Source organism: Canis lupus, chromosome 36 (genome assembly GCF_011100685.1).
Source record: "Canis lupus familiaris isolate Mischka breed German Shepherd chromosome 36, alternate assembly UU_Cfam_GSD_1.0, whole genome shotgun sequence".
Lineage (NCBI taxonomy): Eukaryota > Metazoa > Chordata > Mammalia > Carnivora > Canidae > Canis > Canis lupus.
This window is the reverse complement of record NC_049257.1, coordinates 9,170,849-9,186,551: the sequence shown is the minus strand read 5'-3', so window position 1 is coordinate 9,186,551 and position 15,703 is coordinate 9,170,849. Positions and strand designations below refer to the sequence as shown.

Genomic DNA, 15,703 nt, shown 5'->3' with positions numbered 1-15,703 from the left:
GAAATAGGTGGACAGGTAAAGTGGTAAAGAAGAAAGGAGAAAAGAAGACAGAAATAGTGCAGATGAAGAGATGAAATTCCCTAGGAATGTGTTGAGTGTTAGTTTTTGGTAATTTGAAAAATATTAACAAAACAGTCAAGCACTATGAAAAAGAAAGGAATTGTGCAAAGCAGACACATTGCAGGAAATTTAGAATATTAGAACAGCATGCCAGCTCTAGCATTGCCAAGAAAGCTGGAAAGGCAAGTCTAACAAGTTCTGGAATGCCAGGAATTAAAAAGAGAGAGTAAAAGGACAAAATTTATTATCAGTTTTCTGAGAAGAGTGAAGACAGGGTTAATACAGAGTTTTTTTCCCAGGTAAGGGGCACCAGGCTAGTAACCCTGATTTTACTACCAAATAGATCTAGCAGAGGAGTGATAGTACAGGCTTCAACCCTAGAGACCCACTCTAGGAGTGGCATGATAGCTCTTTAGAGTTAAGGGAATAGTTGATGGGATGCAAATTATGATGGCTTTTTTTGTGTGTGATATAAAAACTATACTGGGACCACCAAATGGGATTTAAATTGAGCCAGTGCTGCTTAGAGTTGTTATTCTAATTTTTTTAACGTGAGATATAAGTTAGAAATGTTCCCTTTGACATGAGGAAAATGAAGAAAAACATATGAAAACATGTAATACAATAAAAATGTTCAATATATATATGTAGGGTTTTCTAGCTTATATGTTATATTCACAAAATTACTCTTAACCATCAAAAAGCTGTGGCCAACTCATCTCAAATAGGTCTGATTTTCCCCTTCAGGAATTTAATTGCTAACTCAGCATATTCAGGTACTCTGCCTTTGCCTCTTGCAACTTTTTTCTCCCGTTAACAAATGCATTTCATTGTGACTGCTTTTATTCCTTCCTAAATAAAATGTTTGTCTACATTACTACTGACTAAATTACAGCTTGCTTTCTTTTGCTAAAGTCTGTTAGCATACAATGAGAAGAGGTTTGCCAATTCCAATGATGTATAAAGCATTGTCTTATTTTATATTGTAAAGAATTCTAGGATTTGAGTAGAAGCAATAGAAACAAAATGATAGAACTGAGAGAGATGATTTTATATAACAAATAGCGTTTTAAAAAGCCATGGTATAAATAAAATTCAAGTTGATAATACCTGGCAAAAAAAAGAACACAAGAACAATGATAATCATTTTCACTTGCATTTTTGAGAAAAGATGAAGCCATTTAATATCTTATATTCTTAAGTATCAGATGACTAGTCTGTAAAAAGCTCTTTTAAGAAGTCAGCCTGAATGAGAACCATGCTCTAATTTTATGTTTCTGCCATACCCAAAGAGCTCTTTCCATAGCCAAACAGTATTTGTGTAAGATTAGTGTATTAGTGGTTGGAGAGCAAAATGAATATTTGGCTAATGGCTAGCTAGCACATTCCTTAAATCTGTAACTGAAACTGAAGAGTTATTTTGATACTGGATAGCCAGTGATAAACATATTTACAGCATAATCCACAGTGAAATAATTATTGCAGCATTATTAATGTCCTGCCATAGTACTTTACATTTATGCTCTACAATGGCTTCCATAGCACCATGAACAGAGAGTCACTGAGTAAACAATTTTTTGATGATGGAAATGATCACATGCTTGATTGGCTTTTAGCTTATTTCTTGTACAAGAAAATGAGTCCTTGCATCAGATGCTTCTTCGTCTAGGAACATACATCCCCAGATAGTTACATGGCTGACTCCTTTGCATCATTAGGGTTTCAGCTTAAAAGCTGCTTTCTTTGATCATCAATCTAAGCAGTCTCCCAGTGACTATCTTCATTTTAGTACCTATATTAGTTTGCTAGGGCTGCCATAACAAAATACAAGAGATGTAGTGACTTAAATAACAGAAACTCCTCTTCTCATAGTTCTAGAGATTGGAAGTCCAACATCAAGCTGCCTGCAAGACTGGGTTTCCTCTCAGGCCCATCTCCTTGGCTTGTAGATGGTCACCCTCCTGCCTTTTCGCAGTTGCTCCTCTGTGCACACAGGGTTATCACATTGTGTCCTAATCTCTTCTTATAGGGGCCCAGTCAGGTTGGATTGGGTCCCACACTAAGGGTCTCATTTTAACTTAATTACCTTTCTAAAGGCCCTGTCTCCATATACAATCACATTTGGAGGTACTGGGGTTAGGGTTTCAACATGTGAATTTTGGTAGGACACAATTTAGCCCATAACAGCCCTTAAAAATACATGAAGTTATACTGTTTCTATATATTTACGAGTTATTTTTTCTCTCTCATTACAACGTAAGCTCTATGACATACCTCAACCGCTCATTTCTGTGTGCTCAGCACTTAGATCAGAGCTTGGCACATGGCAGGCACTTAGCATGTATTTGCAGAATGAACAGACATATAAATGAATGATAAAAGCACTTAATTATCAAATCTTTCATATCTACATTATTATAATTTCAATAATTTGACATTCAAGAGTTGTGAAAACATTTAGTTTATTTTTTAATATTAAAGATGTTCTTTTCCACAATACCCAAAACTCTTAATCTATAATGAAAAGATATCTTATGTTTACCTATTATATCTAGGACTCATAAAGCAGTAAATAGGCCCTACTTTCAAGATAGATGGTGTGACAAAGATTTCAATCTGCTCAAAAAGGAATGAGTATCACTGGGAAGGTTGAGACAGAAAAATTATATATATTATTTTCCCCCCTCTAATAGTGATTAACACCTCTGTGGGCCAAGAAAACTAATTCATGACTGTGACAGAGACTACCAGTTGCTTCCTAGTATCTACTTTCCCATTATTCTTTCTTAACAGGATTTCATGTTTTAGGTGAGAACATTGGTCACTCATCTAAATGACTACCTTTCTCAGCCTCATTTGTTACAGACTTTATGGCCATCTGATTTAGTCCTGGCCAGTAAGCTATAAGGGAAAGTGTGCAGTGATACATCAAGAAACTCTCCTTAAAAACAAAACTGGGTTTGGCCTTTTTTTCCTTTATTCTTTCATCTTCTTGCCCGGAAGATGGACGTGAAAGCTGGATTCTAACAGCCACCTTGGACCCTAAGAATGAGGACCACATTCTAGGAGTGGTGAAGTATTGTGCTAGAGGAAAGAAGCCTGAATCCGTTATGACTTCATAGAGCTACTATAGCAGCTGGACTCTTTTAATCTTGAATTAATGAATACGAGAGAGAAATAAGATTGCTTAAACTACTATCATTTTCTGTTATTTTAACTAGTATAATGATCAGCATGCCTTTCTATACTATTCATTAAAAGACTATCTAATCTGCAAATGGGTAGTGTCTATGATCCCTGCAATTCTTAGCTTGCCTGAGGTTTTTTCTTAAAGCCACTCCTTTAATAACTGTAACACTGAGGCACAGACTTTCCTAAAATTCCCAGATACACCACACTATATAAAACTGTTTAAATTTAGGGTTTGCTTGCTTGTTTATTGTCCTTGAAGGCGCTCTTAAGCACTCCCACGGCATCATAATTTACTCTTCAAGTAGTACTTATCACAGTGTAGTGTAATTGGCAGTTTACATTTCTGCCTGCCTCACTACACTATACATTCTTTGAGGACAGGAGTCTTGTTTACTATTCTATCTCTAGTACTTTGTGCAGATCCTTGCCAAGTATTAAATGCTCATTTAATGACTAGATATGCTTGCTAATATTTTGCCTATCTATTCATCTATTTTCTTCATATATTTACTCCAGGAGAGATGACTTAAAGGCAGGTTTTATTGTCATTCCAGTAGACTGCGTTGAACCTTGTTTATGATACTATAGTGCTATTTATAGTATTCCATACCTTTTATGGAATGTGTAGTGTATTAGCAGTGGTTCCCAAAATGTCATCCTGTACCATCTTCAGCAGCATTATAGTTTTAATGAGACTGCTTAAGAGGCTAGATATAATGATGATGATAAACAATGTTATTATACAGTCATGGGGAGTCAATGTAGCATAGTATTTAAGAACACAAACTTTGAAATGAGAAGCTCTAAGATAAAAATTCCAGTCTAACTACTTACTATCTCTGTGAATTCTATTTTGGAGAACTGTTACCAGGATTAAATGATTTAATAATTAAGTCACAGATAGATCATTATCTTTTAAGAGTGCCAAGTTCTTAACATGGCATATGGCACATAGGAAATGCTCAATAGTTATTAGCCATATTGAGGATAGTTTCCTACTAAGCCTTTGACAGAGAACTCAGTGTCACATTTATTTCGGTTTTCCATCTAGTACAGGCTGCTGTCTTTCTTGTTATTTCCAATTTTTTCTCAGTAGTGTATCCTATGATGTACTGTGGTAAGTGGTAAACTGTGGCAACACCTTAGACTACCAACTTAAGGATGAAAATTAATGACCTATTATAGGGTCACCCTTGTAAAAGAGATCTGTATCGAGCTACGTTGACTTTGCAAAGCAATGTGTTTGTTTTCATGCCTAACTTCTGCTATCAAAAAAACAGGATTATAGAAAAACTTTATATTCCAGATCTTGTATTTTGAACACATACTTATGTATAAACTATAAAGTTTGGGCAGCCCCGGTGGCTCAGAGGTTTAGTGCTGCCTTTGGCTTGGGGTATGATCCTGGAGACCTGGGATCAAGTCCCACGTCGGGCTCCCTGCATGCATGGAGCCTGTGTCTCTGCCTCTCTCTCTCTCTATCATGAATAAATAAAATCTTAAAAAAAAAAAAAACTATAAAGTTCATATTTCTTCCAAAAGGACTTTTTCCTGTATATTAGGCATTCATTTTCACTATGAAAATAAAACCATTCTTAATAAATTAAATCTGCAGAAGAGTTTTCACTTTTTTTATTCCTCAAAGAGCAAGAAAAATAGCTTTCAGTTAAGTGGCATGTTAAATCTCATCGTGAACACTGTATTGAGTGAATATCAGTCATTTAGCACAAATCTGTTTAATGTAACTCTCTCAGTGATACCAAAAATGGGGAAACTAGAAGAAAACTTCTAAATTTAACATGACATGTGTATAAATATCTTGTATTTAATTTGTAATTGCTTTTATGCCTTCAACTTATCCTTCAATGATACCGTAATCCTATATTTTGGGAATCCAATCACTATGATGAAACATCCAAAATTCATTTGCATGACTTTTCACTAAAATTGGTAAATAAATATGAAGCAGGATAACATTTTTTTCCAAATTGCCATCATAATTACATGGGAATTAAATTTGTTAAAAAATGTAGATTGAGCTTTGTTCTAATTGGTTTACATTTAAAGATTCTTTGATCTGTGATAACAGTAATATATATTAACATGTTGCATTTTAAAGTGACACTGCCTTTCATTAATCAAGTGTCTGTATGGTTGATTAATTTGTACAAGGTTTAAATTGCTATGAAAATTTATCATTCATAGCCATGATCTCCATTTACATATATGTTAATTATGGTAAATGTAATCTTTTTCTGAATCCTCTGGGCTGCATACTAAAAAGACAAAGTGATCAGAGTGACTACTTTTTCTATTACAAAGTGAACTCTTCCTGTTAGTACAGTCTGCTGTGGTTGTCAAAGCTAGACTAAAAACATTACAATATTTTCTGCTAAAGGCAAGTCCAAATTCTAAAGATGATATTTCCTTTTCAAGTGGTTTCTTTATTCAGTAGCTATAGTATTTACACACAGAATTACTATGTTTATTTACCATAGTATTTAATACTATCTGCATGCTGCTGGATTTTTCTTTTGCTTCAAAGCATGCTCTTGTATTAACTCTATTATTAATAAGAACAAGATAAGTGTTTAATATATCTGTAAAGCAGAATGAGTTGAAGTTAGAAAATTCTGTAATATAGTTAAAATTAATTAACTTAGAAATAGAGTGCTCGCTTCGGCAGCACATATACTAAAATTGTTAGAAATAGAAACCTTTGAGGTTATAACATTTTAAAACTACTTGCAAAGATTCTGTACAAAAAGGGTAATATATGAAAGTCACCATAAGACTCTCTCTAGAGGAAGATTAGATTGATCTTTTGTTTTTGCAGATAAACACATGGCACTTGAGAAAACTGAATTGTTGATAGTTTTTGTCATTTGCTAGCTAAGCATCTAAACAGCCAAGATAAATGTAAATTTTACCATCAATGACACCAAGTTTCTACCAGATGTTTCTTGCTATGGGTTGATCCCAAAATATTGGGTGAAGCTGGAGACACAGCATAGGTCTAGCCGTGCACAGCCTCATCGTTAGTCTTTTCCTTAGGAATGTTTTCTGTAAGTTCTCCCAAAAATCCACAGCACACTTACCAACAATTATCTTATTATTATTTTTCAAGAAATGCTTTCCATTTGTTTCCTAGTAATGACCTTCTCTCTTTTGAAAATTCTAATACGTTAAAAGTGAAAATGATAGTGACTAAAGTTTTAGAGTGAATGTGATAGGCTTTGCTAGGCAAATGTTGGCAAATTTAATTATTTCTATTAAATGTCTATAATTTCATGCTTAAATTGTTAGCATTTACATAATATATTCACTTCAAGAGAAGCCTCATTTCTTAGTCACAACTTAATAAAATTAAAATATCCATCTTGGAAACCTTTGCAAGCATAGCACCTCTGACTACCTGACGAGGCTATTTTTAAAGACACTTATTTGGTAATTTTCTTATAGTCAGCCTAATCACAGGAGAAACAAACTAATATGGCACCTGTTCTGATAGATGGATGTTATACCTTTCATCTCCTGATCTCGGACCTTGTAAGACATTTTTCAAAGAAGCATCACTTCCCTCACCACAGAAATGCATCCACCTCTAAGCTGGAAATAGCAAAAGCGTAGGGCAGAAGATGAGGAATATATTATCCAACTAAAATTACAGAGAAATTTTAAGTAGGCAAATATAATTGCCCAATTTGGAAATTAGCCAGGACACAGGGTTTAACATCATCTTTACTCTTTTGAAAAGTGCCATGGGATTTTTAATAACTGCTGGTGGTCAAGACCTTGGTTTTACCCTCATCCATTAGACGACACCTCCAGCAGTGCAGTGCCCCCTCATACCATGCTGGGGCATCAGTTCAGTACTGACTCAGTGAAAATTGTGCCACCTACTGAATCATCCGCAGCTCATCTTAGAGTGCCCTGGCTTTTAGGTTTTCTCTGGAGAGCTGTTATGAAAGATGGGACCAGGCTCGATGATGCTTAATTTATGAGATTTCAAGGTTTTCGATGGCTAAGATCTCAGACCTGAGTTTTATTTTCAATTTTAACCAACAGTTTTCAGAATTTTTTCATGGTTCAGATCTACAATGATGATCTTGATGATTAAACTCTGCAATATACACATTTCTCCTTGGAAAGAAGGGAATAAAAACAAGACTCATATGTACATGAACACATACTTACATACATTGATACCGTCAATGGAAAAGCAGATTCCCTCATTTGTAACATATTTGGTTATTTTAAAATGGAAAAAGGGCCACCCTTTCTATCAAAAAAATTCATGTAAGCCATATTCCACAAGGAGCTTATTTTTCTTTATAGATTTTAAGAACCTAGGAACAAATACCTTAAAAAGTAAATGCAAACCTAGGAGGGAGTGGACTTCAGTGGCCAAATAAAGTGATTTTTTGTAAAAAGAAAACCTTTATCCTGGCTTTCCAAATAAAACCTTGCCATCTACAAAAGAATCTCAATACCGCTTGACTGTTCCAAAAATAACTGAAAGAGAATCAAGTTTTTTAGACAAAATTCCAGTATGTTCAGAGATAAATGGTAAAACACTGATGTTTCTGGGGCTCTCTGATTCATTTTACCAATTTTCTTCATCCATGTTAATGTGTAGTACATTGTATATACATATGTGTGTGTGTGTGTGTGTGTGTATACATATATACATATATATTTTTTAAGGGCTTTTAAAAATATATATATTTTACGGGCTCAGAAACTTTGGTCTTTGAAATGATTTTCAGAAATCCTTTTCTGGCTGGTAAAAGTATCAGTATGTTGGAATTGAGAAACTGTTTCTGAAAGTGTTTCTTGAGGTGTTACTTCTGGAAATAACATTGAGTAAATCCTGTTGCTGGTGTGTGAGAAAAAGATAGTTGGAAACGGTCATAAAGAATAAACTGATGCAATAGAGCTGAGGCTGCAAAATAGATTCCAACATATTCCTGTGTTTTCTCACACTCTTGCTGGTACCAAGGATTCTGAAGTTAACATACACACACACACACACACACACACACACACACACACACATCACCCCCATACACAACTCTCATACATAGTCTTCTATTTTCCTTTTCCAATCTCATCAGGTTCAACTTTCTCTATCACCTATTTTTACTTTTAAGAACTGTCTATAATGGGCAATTCTTGTTGAATACGAAGTCTTTCTCAGTTCAAACAACCTATTTCCCAGAATTCTGTCAATATTGTTCTGCTCTGACTTGACCATTTCTTGCAACTAAATTAACAGCTCAAATATTGGAGGGTTGGTGATCAGGGAAAGAGAAACTATTCTGGGCAAACTTAAGTCTGCCCTGGTGAATTGCTACTGCTGTGATATAGTTAATATGCCTCCCTAAGTGCTTGGTTTGCTACCAGATGGAAAAATGAAACACTATTTTTTTCATTATTATTGGGAAAAGCACAGATGATAGGTATTTTTCCTATGTTAAGAATGAAAACCTAAAAAAAAAAAAAAAAAAAAAGAATGAAAACCTAAGACAGAAAAACTCTCTGATTAGGTCAAATAGCTCCTAAGTAATTGATGAAAAGATTTAGGTAATTAATGTTTATTACTGTGATGACCAGAACATCCCACAAAGTTGAGTTAGAAATAGGAATTGCCTTTTAATTTCCAATTGGATAAAACAATGCATTAGATTGTGATTTTTTCCCATTTAAGTACTATTTTTTTCAGTATTTTTACACATTTTTTTCACAAATAACATACTGTTCTGAATTCCATCACAGTCTCGTTTCCAATGTCATTTTCCTTTCCTTGAAATGCCATTCTCTAAACCATTGTTTCCTTCCCTAACATTCTTTTCATTACTCTAATTCCCAACTCCCAAGTATACTTCCTAAAGAAAATAATTTTGGCTAAATGTAATCCCCCAAAAAGAAAGAATATAGACGAAAAAAGTAATCATCCTTAGAATGAATCAGTTCAGTTGTAATCTGTCAATATGTCAGCTACAAACACCAGGGTCTATTTCTAACAACAATTATTGATTATCTATATAATAAAGAACAAATTTGTCCCTTTAATCTTTTATTATAAGTAAGGCAACTACTAAATATAAGAAATAAAAATTTATATATACATAAAAGACCATTCTGGATGTGATTTTGCTACATTTCTACTATTATTGTTTTTTTAAAATATTTTTTATTTATTCATGAGAGACACAGAGAGAGACAGAAACATAGGCAGAGGGAGAGGCAGGCTCCCTGCGAGGAGCCCGATGTGGGACTCGATCCCGGTTCCCAGGATCACACCCTGAGCCAAAGGCAGACCCTCAACCACTGAGCCACCCAGGCATCCCTCTCCTATTATTAACTGAAATTTGCATGTTTCTCTAATGCATTTTTCTATTAAACTATTAATTCCTTGTCAATGCACTTCAAACAAATGATTGTAACATTATGGTTGACTTTGATAGTCATTATCTCAGCCTCTTTCTCTGAGATTATGAAAATGAACCTACATCATAGAGAAAAGGATGAAGGAAGGATATATGACATCCTATACCCAACCTAAAGCAAATACTTTCTTCAGTAAAACTCTTATAGTCCTAGAACCAGGTCATCAAAATTTTTGATGAATTCCTAATCATAAAATTTGACGGATTAAATACAGCCTTCCTGTTAAATGTTGAATAGATGCATTAGTCCTTAAAGCTGTATTAAAGGCATCATGAGTGATTTGTTTTTAAAACGAACATATAAAAACCATGAAATATGAAATTAGTAAACTCCCATATATAGTGGGTTGAATGGTGGTCCCCCAAAAGACATGTCTACATAAAATTCCTAGAAACTGTATATGGTACCTTATTTGGAAAAAGGTCCTTACAGATATAATTAAGTTAAGGATCTTGAGAAAAGGGGATCATCCTGGATTAGCTAGGTGTCCCCTAAATCCAAGGACAAATGTCCTTTAAAAAGACACACAGAAGAGAAACACATGACAGAAGAGGAGGAGGCAAAAAGTAAAAGTAGAGATTAGAATGGTGTGGCTATAAACTAAGGAATGCCAAGGATTGTAGGCAGTCACACAAGTTAGGTGAGAGGCAAGAATGAATTCTCTCCCAGAGGTAGAGTGGAGCATCATGACATCTTGGTTTCAGGTTTCTACCCCCTAGAACTCTGAAAGAATACATTTCTGTTGTTTTAGTCACCCAATTTGTGGCAATTTATCATGGCAGCCTCAGAAAATAAATAATCTGTGTAATATGTATTGAGATACACATTTTGTGATAATGGTTAAAGGAAAAATAAGTCAAATAATGAAAGTATCCAACAGATGAATGACAGTATGAAGTTTGTTTCATCCACTTAATACAATGTTACCAGAATCCAGTGGACTAAGTGATCTAAATCTTCCAACTAGAGTTAACATCCCACCATAAAAGCTAATAATTTACCTCTACTTTCCTCAAACTACAGGAGTAAACCATACAAAAAACTTTATAAGCTTCGACCACAATCATCCCAAAGGCCTTGGGGTGGAAAAGAGATGACATGCTCCAAGAACTGAAAGCAAACAATAGAAACCAAAAAACTCACATGTCTGGAATAATAAGGCGTGAAGAAAATGGAGTGTCTAGAAAAGAGGCCTAGGAGACAGGAAAAAAACCAAACCGCAGGTCTAAGTTGCTGAAGAGATAACAGTAGCAGATACTGAATCAATGAAGCTGTAAGCTATGATGAGACACAGTTCCAATTTTGTTGATTTTTGTATTCTCAAACCTGGAACAAAGTTGACACATTATATAGTCTGAGTGGGCAAAGTAATTTTAAGATTATGAAATAAGATTTCATTGTGTTTTGTTGACAACAATCTATTTTTTAGCACATTCAAAAGCCTACCTGGCGCTGGTTCTTTTCGCTACCTGTAAGTAACTTAAGATGTTTTGCTATTATATTCTGGCAAGTAGTAGCAAATGCTCAATAATGTTGAAAGAACAAAATGGAATATTGGGTGTTCTTTTGGTAGTCACTAGAAGGGGATCAGGGACCAGGTGGGGGTCTGAACTAACTTGGGCTCTTTCATATGCGACTGTTACAGTTAGTACTGGTCCTGGTGACATGGCCTGCAATAGCATGCCAACTTGTCTTGCTCCTTATAAGTGTATTTTTGCCATAAGGGTAGATTTTTCTTGGGGATCCCTGGGTGGCTCAGCGGTTTCGCGCCTGCCTTTGGCCCAGGGCGCAATCCTGGAGTCCCGGGATCGAGTCCCGCGTCGGGCTCCCTGCATGGAGCCTGCTTCTCCCTCTGCCTGTGTCTCTGCCTCTCGCTCTATATATATATCTATCATAATAAATAAAAATAAATATTAAAAAAAAAAAAAGGGTAGATTTTTCTTGACCTGCTCTTCTTACCAGGACTCACATGTATACCAAGCTTAGGATATCTGCTGCCTCGATCTGTAGTTATGAACTAAAATTTCTTATAATTGACAAATTCATTATAATTACTCCCTCTTGGCATTATCTAGGCAATACTTTTGTTATTCTAATTCTAGCATATTCTATAAAAACATTTATACCTCAATGCAAATATTTTATTTACACCTTCACTTACTAAAACTGCCTTTCAAAAAAAAAAAAATAAAAATAAAACTGCCTTTCAATTTGTTAGATTAAATGTTTTATAATAATGCTATTACGTAGAGAAGATCAGAATTTCTAGAGCAAGACAGGAATTTCTCCTTTTCCTGGGGAAAGGAAATCGGTTCCTTATAATTACGAAGTTAGAGAATTCACCTAAAGAATTGCTATATTTGAAATTCAGCAGTATTTAGATTAAAAATGTCTTCACATTTTGTAAAAGTTGTTGGGGGTCAATTCAGTTGCAAACTGATTCAGGGTTTTTTTTTTTTTTTCAATTCAGGTTTTTTTTTTTAATTTTTATTTATTTTTTTTTATTTTTGATAGTCACACAGAGAGAGAGAGAGATTGGCAGAGACATAGGCAGAGGGAGAAGCAGGCTCCATGCACCGGGAGCCCGACGTGGGATTCGATCCCGGGTCTCCAGGATCGCGCCCTGGGCCAAAGGCAGGTGCTAAACTGCTGCGCCACCCAGGGATCCCCTTAATTCAGGTTTTTATGTCATAGTCTCCTGAGTGTAAAAGTCTAAAAAATAAATTAGTATATGCATATATATAAATAAATTAGTATATGCATATATATATATGCCATAGGAAGGCTATATGAAATATGCATAGACAAAGGTATGCTTAAAGTAATATTTAAATTACTACACAGAATTTCAGTTCCTCAACATTACAGCATGAAACAAGCCTTCCCCAAACCCCAGAAAATCCTACCCTTTTGGAGACAAAAATACTAGAATGAAAAGTTTCCATACAAGAGTACCAGGTATTTATTTCTGTATATCTTGAGAGTTATATTCAAGCTTATGCTCAAGCTTTATGATAACAATAGTGTAAGCTCTAGGGTGGAACAAAAGAAGGGAAAAAATCCCAGAAGTTCCCAGAGGTGGTTAGGAAAAAAAAAGGAAAGATAAGAGAAATGAGGGAATCAAAGAAAAAAAAAAAAAAAAAAGAAGGAAGATTCAAGGATGGGTAAATCTCCTCTTTACTTAGCTTTTCAAAAGGTTTGTGATAACCAGCTTTTGTGTAAATGGATTTGATGGCTCTGGGCTGAAGGTGACTGACAGCTGAATCTAGGCCCCCTCGAGAGTGTCACCCTGGGGACTGCCATTGTTGCAGGCTGTCTCTTCGGACTGACCCAGAAGAATCACCATCTCAGGGGAACTCTAACAACAGCCACCCCCGAGCAGCCTGGGAGCTAGAAGTAAGCAACTTAGTCTCCCTCTTGAGCAGTAATTACAACGGGAAGGCAAACGAGGCGAGCTCCTGAGTCCAGCTTGAGCCATTCTCCAGTCCCCACTTGAAAAAAAAAAAACAAAACACAAACACACACACACACACACAGAAATTATCAAGTACTCAATATCCATATATTTTTCCTAAGCAAAAGAATTTTAACCACCCTCCCCCCGCCCCCGCCGATCTTCTGTTCTTTGGAAAGATAAACAGACCTCTAGGTCCACCTCCGGAAGTGCTTAACGAAAGAGGATAGAGCAGGTAAATGTTTCAAAGTTTCAGAACCTTTTTTTTTTTTCCCCCAGTAAAGCTAGTGTGTTTACTCCGGGACGACTTCAGCTGAGTCGTGACTAGTCAGCTCAACTATGGGCGCGCGGCTTCCACATCCTAGAAAACCGAGCCCTCCCCGGCGGCGAACTGCCCCAAAGGCAATTCAATTCAAGGAGGGGTCTCGCCCCGCCCACCGCCCGGGCCCCGCCCACCCTGGGCCCTGGGCCCCGCCCATTGCAGCACCCCCGGTCCCCAGACCCCATTCCCCAGCCTCAGGCCCCGCCCACCGCCCCCAGGCCCCGCCCACTACCCTGCCCAAGCCACGCCCACCTGCCACAGCCACGCCACTGAACCCGAGGCCCCGCCCACCGCACCCCCGCCCCCCGTTCCCAGACCCCGCCCACCTCCGCCCCTGGGGCCCAGGCCCCACCCACCATCCCCTGGGCTCAGACCCCGCCTCCGACCCCGCCCACCTCCGCCCCGCCCCGCCCAGGCCCCGCCCACCGCGCTGACGCCTGCCCCACTGCGGCCGCCTGCGAGGTAAGCACACGCTTCTCGGCCTCTAAACTTCCAAACAGGCCCCTCCACACAGCCCCTGGGGTGCTGAAGAAGATACCGTAATCAGACTTGTTATCAGAAAAATTTTTTTAAAAAGCTCATGAACGCTCCAAGGCCTCACCCACAGTTAATCCAACTTTAATGGCCTTATCTTACCCGCTCCGGCCTTCCTCCGAGTCCAGCCTCCATCGTTTCCGGGGGAGGGCGGGACTTCCTGTCTGGGGAGGAGCCAATTGGGAACGGGTTCTGCTGCCTGTGGACCCGATTGGCTGAATGCTTTTCAAAGTCCCAGGTAAGAACAGTCCCTCCTGAACATACACCTTAGTCTGTGTCAATGAAAATCAACAAGTTTCCAGTTGTCTCTCTGACTCTACATAATGAAGAGAATGATCATAAAGCACATAGCAGAGCTTTCCTTGCCCGACTCGTTTGGTTCTCTCTGATTCTTTGTGTGTTTGTGTTTAAACTTTCCTTTCCGTTTTTTTTCCTTGCTCATATATCCTCATTTCTATATCAGATTACTCTAGAGAGTAAGCTTTATGAGGCCAGGGATTTACCACGATTCCTGACATAAGAAGAGATCAATATGTAGTTGCTAAATCTTGATTCTTGCTTTGAAATCGGTTGTTTAAAATTTCTTCTCATTTTTTCCTATTGATTTTTCCTATTCCTATTGATTTTACTATTTTTTGGTTTTGTTGTGTTATTTTTTTTCTTACTTTAAACAAGTTATTGTTAGATTGTTCTGGGATTTATTTTTAATTTTTAATTTTTTGAATTTTTTTGGCGGGGGGGATTTTTTTTTTTTTTTTTTTAAGAAAACTTTACCCCCAGGGGATCCCTGGGAAGCTCAGCAGTTTGGCACCTGCCTTTGGCCTGGAGCACGATCCTGGAGTCCCGGGATCGAGTTCCGGGTCGGGCTCCTGGCGTGGAGCCTGCTTCTCCCTCTGCCTATGTCTCTGCCTCTCTCTGTCTATCATGAATGAATAAATAAATAAATCTTTAAGAAAAAAAAAAAAAAAAGAAAAGAAAACTCTACCCCCAACATGGCTCTGGAACTCAGCACCTGGAGAGCAGAAATGCTCTATTGACCGAGCCAGCCAGATGCCCCTGTCTTGGGCTACATTACCCTCTATGGTTATATGTGATTATTTGCAGAAATGCTTTTTTCTTTTAGACTTGTAACAGAAGAAATTGAGGCAAAGTAATAAAGAAAGATTCTTGAACTTGGGCCTAGAATCTTGATTTGGTCATGTTCAAGCCTGGCAGATTATCTAACATCTCTGAACTTCAGTGGACTCATCTATAATCATTTTCTAACAAGGTGGTTTATGAGGGTTTAATGAGACAACATGTATAAAAGTCCCTGGCTTACAGAAAATATTCAGTAAACAATGCCTTGGGCGACAGAAAACATTTCTGATAGTGAAACAATTTCAAGGAAACAAAGAAGCTTAAGAACCTAACTAGAAAGCAAAAATTCTCTGCTCTAATTTCAGCAGTAGCAGTGATTGGGATGTGAGTCCAGGAACATTATGTAACTACTTTGTCTATTATCATCATTTGTAAATGGGATAATAAAGTTTACCTACCTTGCAAAGGTCCTGTACACTGTTAAAAACAAGACGAACAGGCCCCAAGTGGTGTCCCTTATATCATTAAATGGAGACAATTACAGTTTTGGCTCTCCTAGAAATGGAATCTTAAACTACTCAATCAGGAATGACCTGATCAGAGGCCTC

General features: G+C 37.2%; 1 long non-coding RNA gene across 3 annotated transcripts in view; it reads right to left on the bottom strand.

Moving 5' to 3' along the window:
* Positions 1-14,169, bottom strand: part of LOC102151811 — a 41,675-nt gene extending 27,506 nt beyond the window's left edge. The window contains exons 1-3 of one of the 3 annotated variants that reach the window (XR_005384610.1): positions 14,118-14,166; positions 10,849-11,031; positions 3,863-3,959 (exon numbers count right to left, since the gene is read on the bottom strand). This is a non-coding gene — a long non-coding RNA (uncharacterized LOC102151811). Of the gene's footprint in view, positions 1-3,862; positions 3,960-10,848; positions 11,032-14,117 lie in introns of all 3 variants that reach the window. The other 2 variants (XR_005384608.1, XR_005384609.1) reach the window with 2 other exon arrangements.
* Between the last annotated feature and the right edge of the window lie 1,534 nt (positions 14,170-15,703).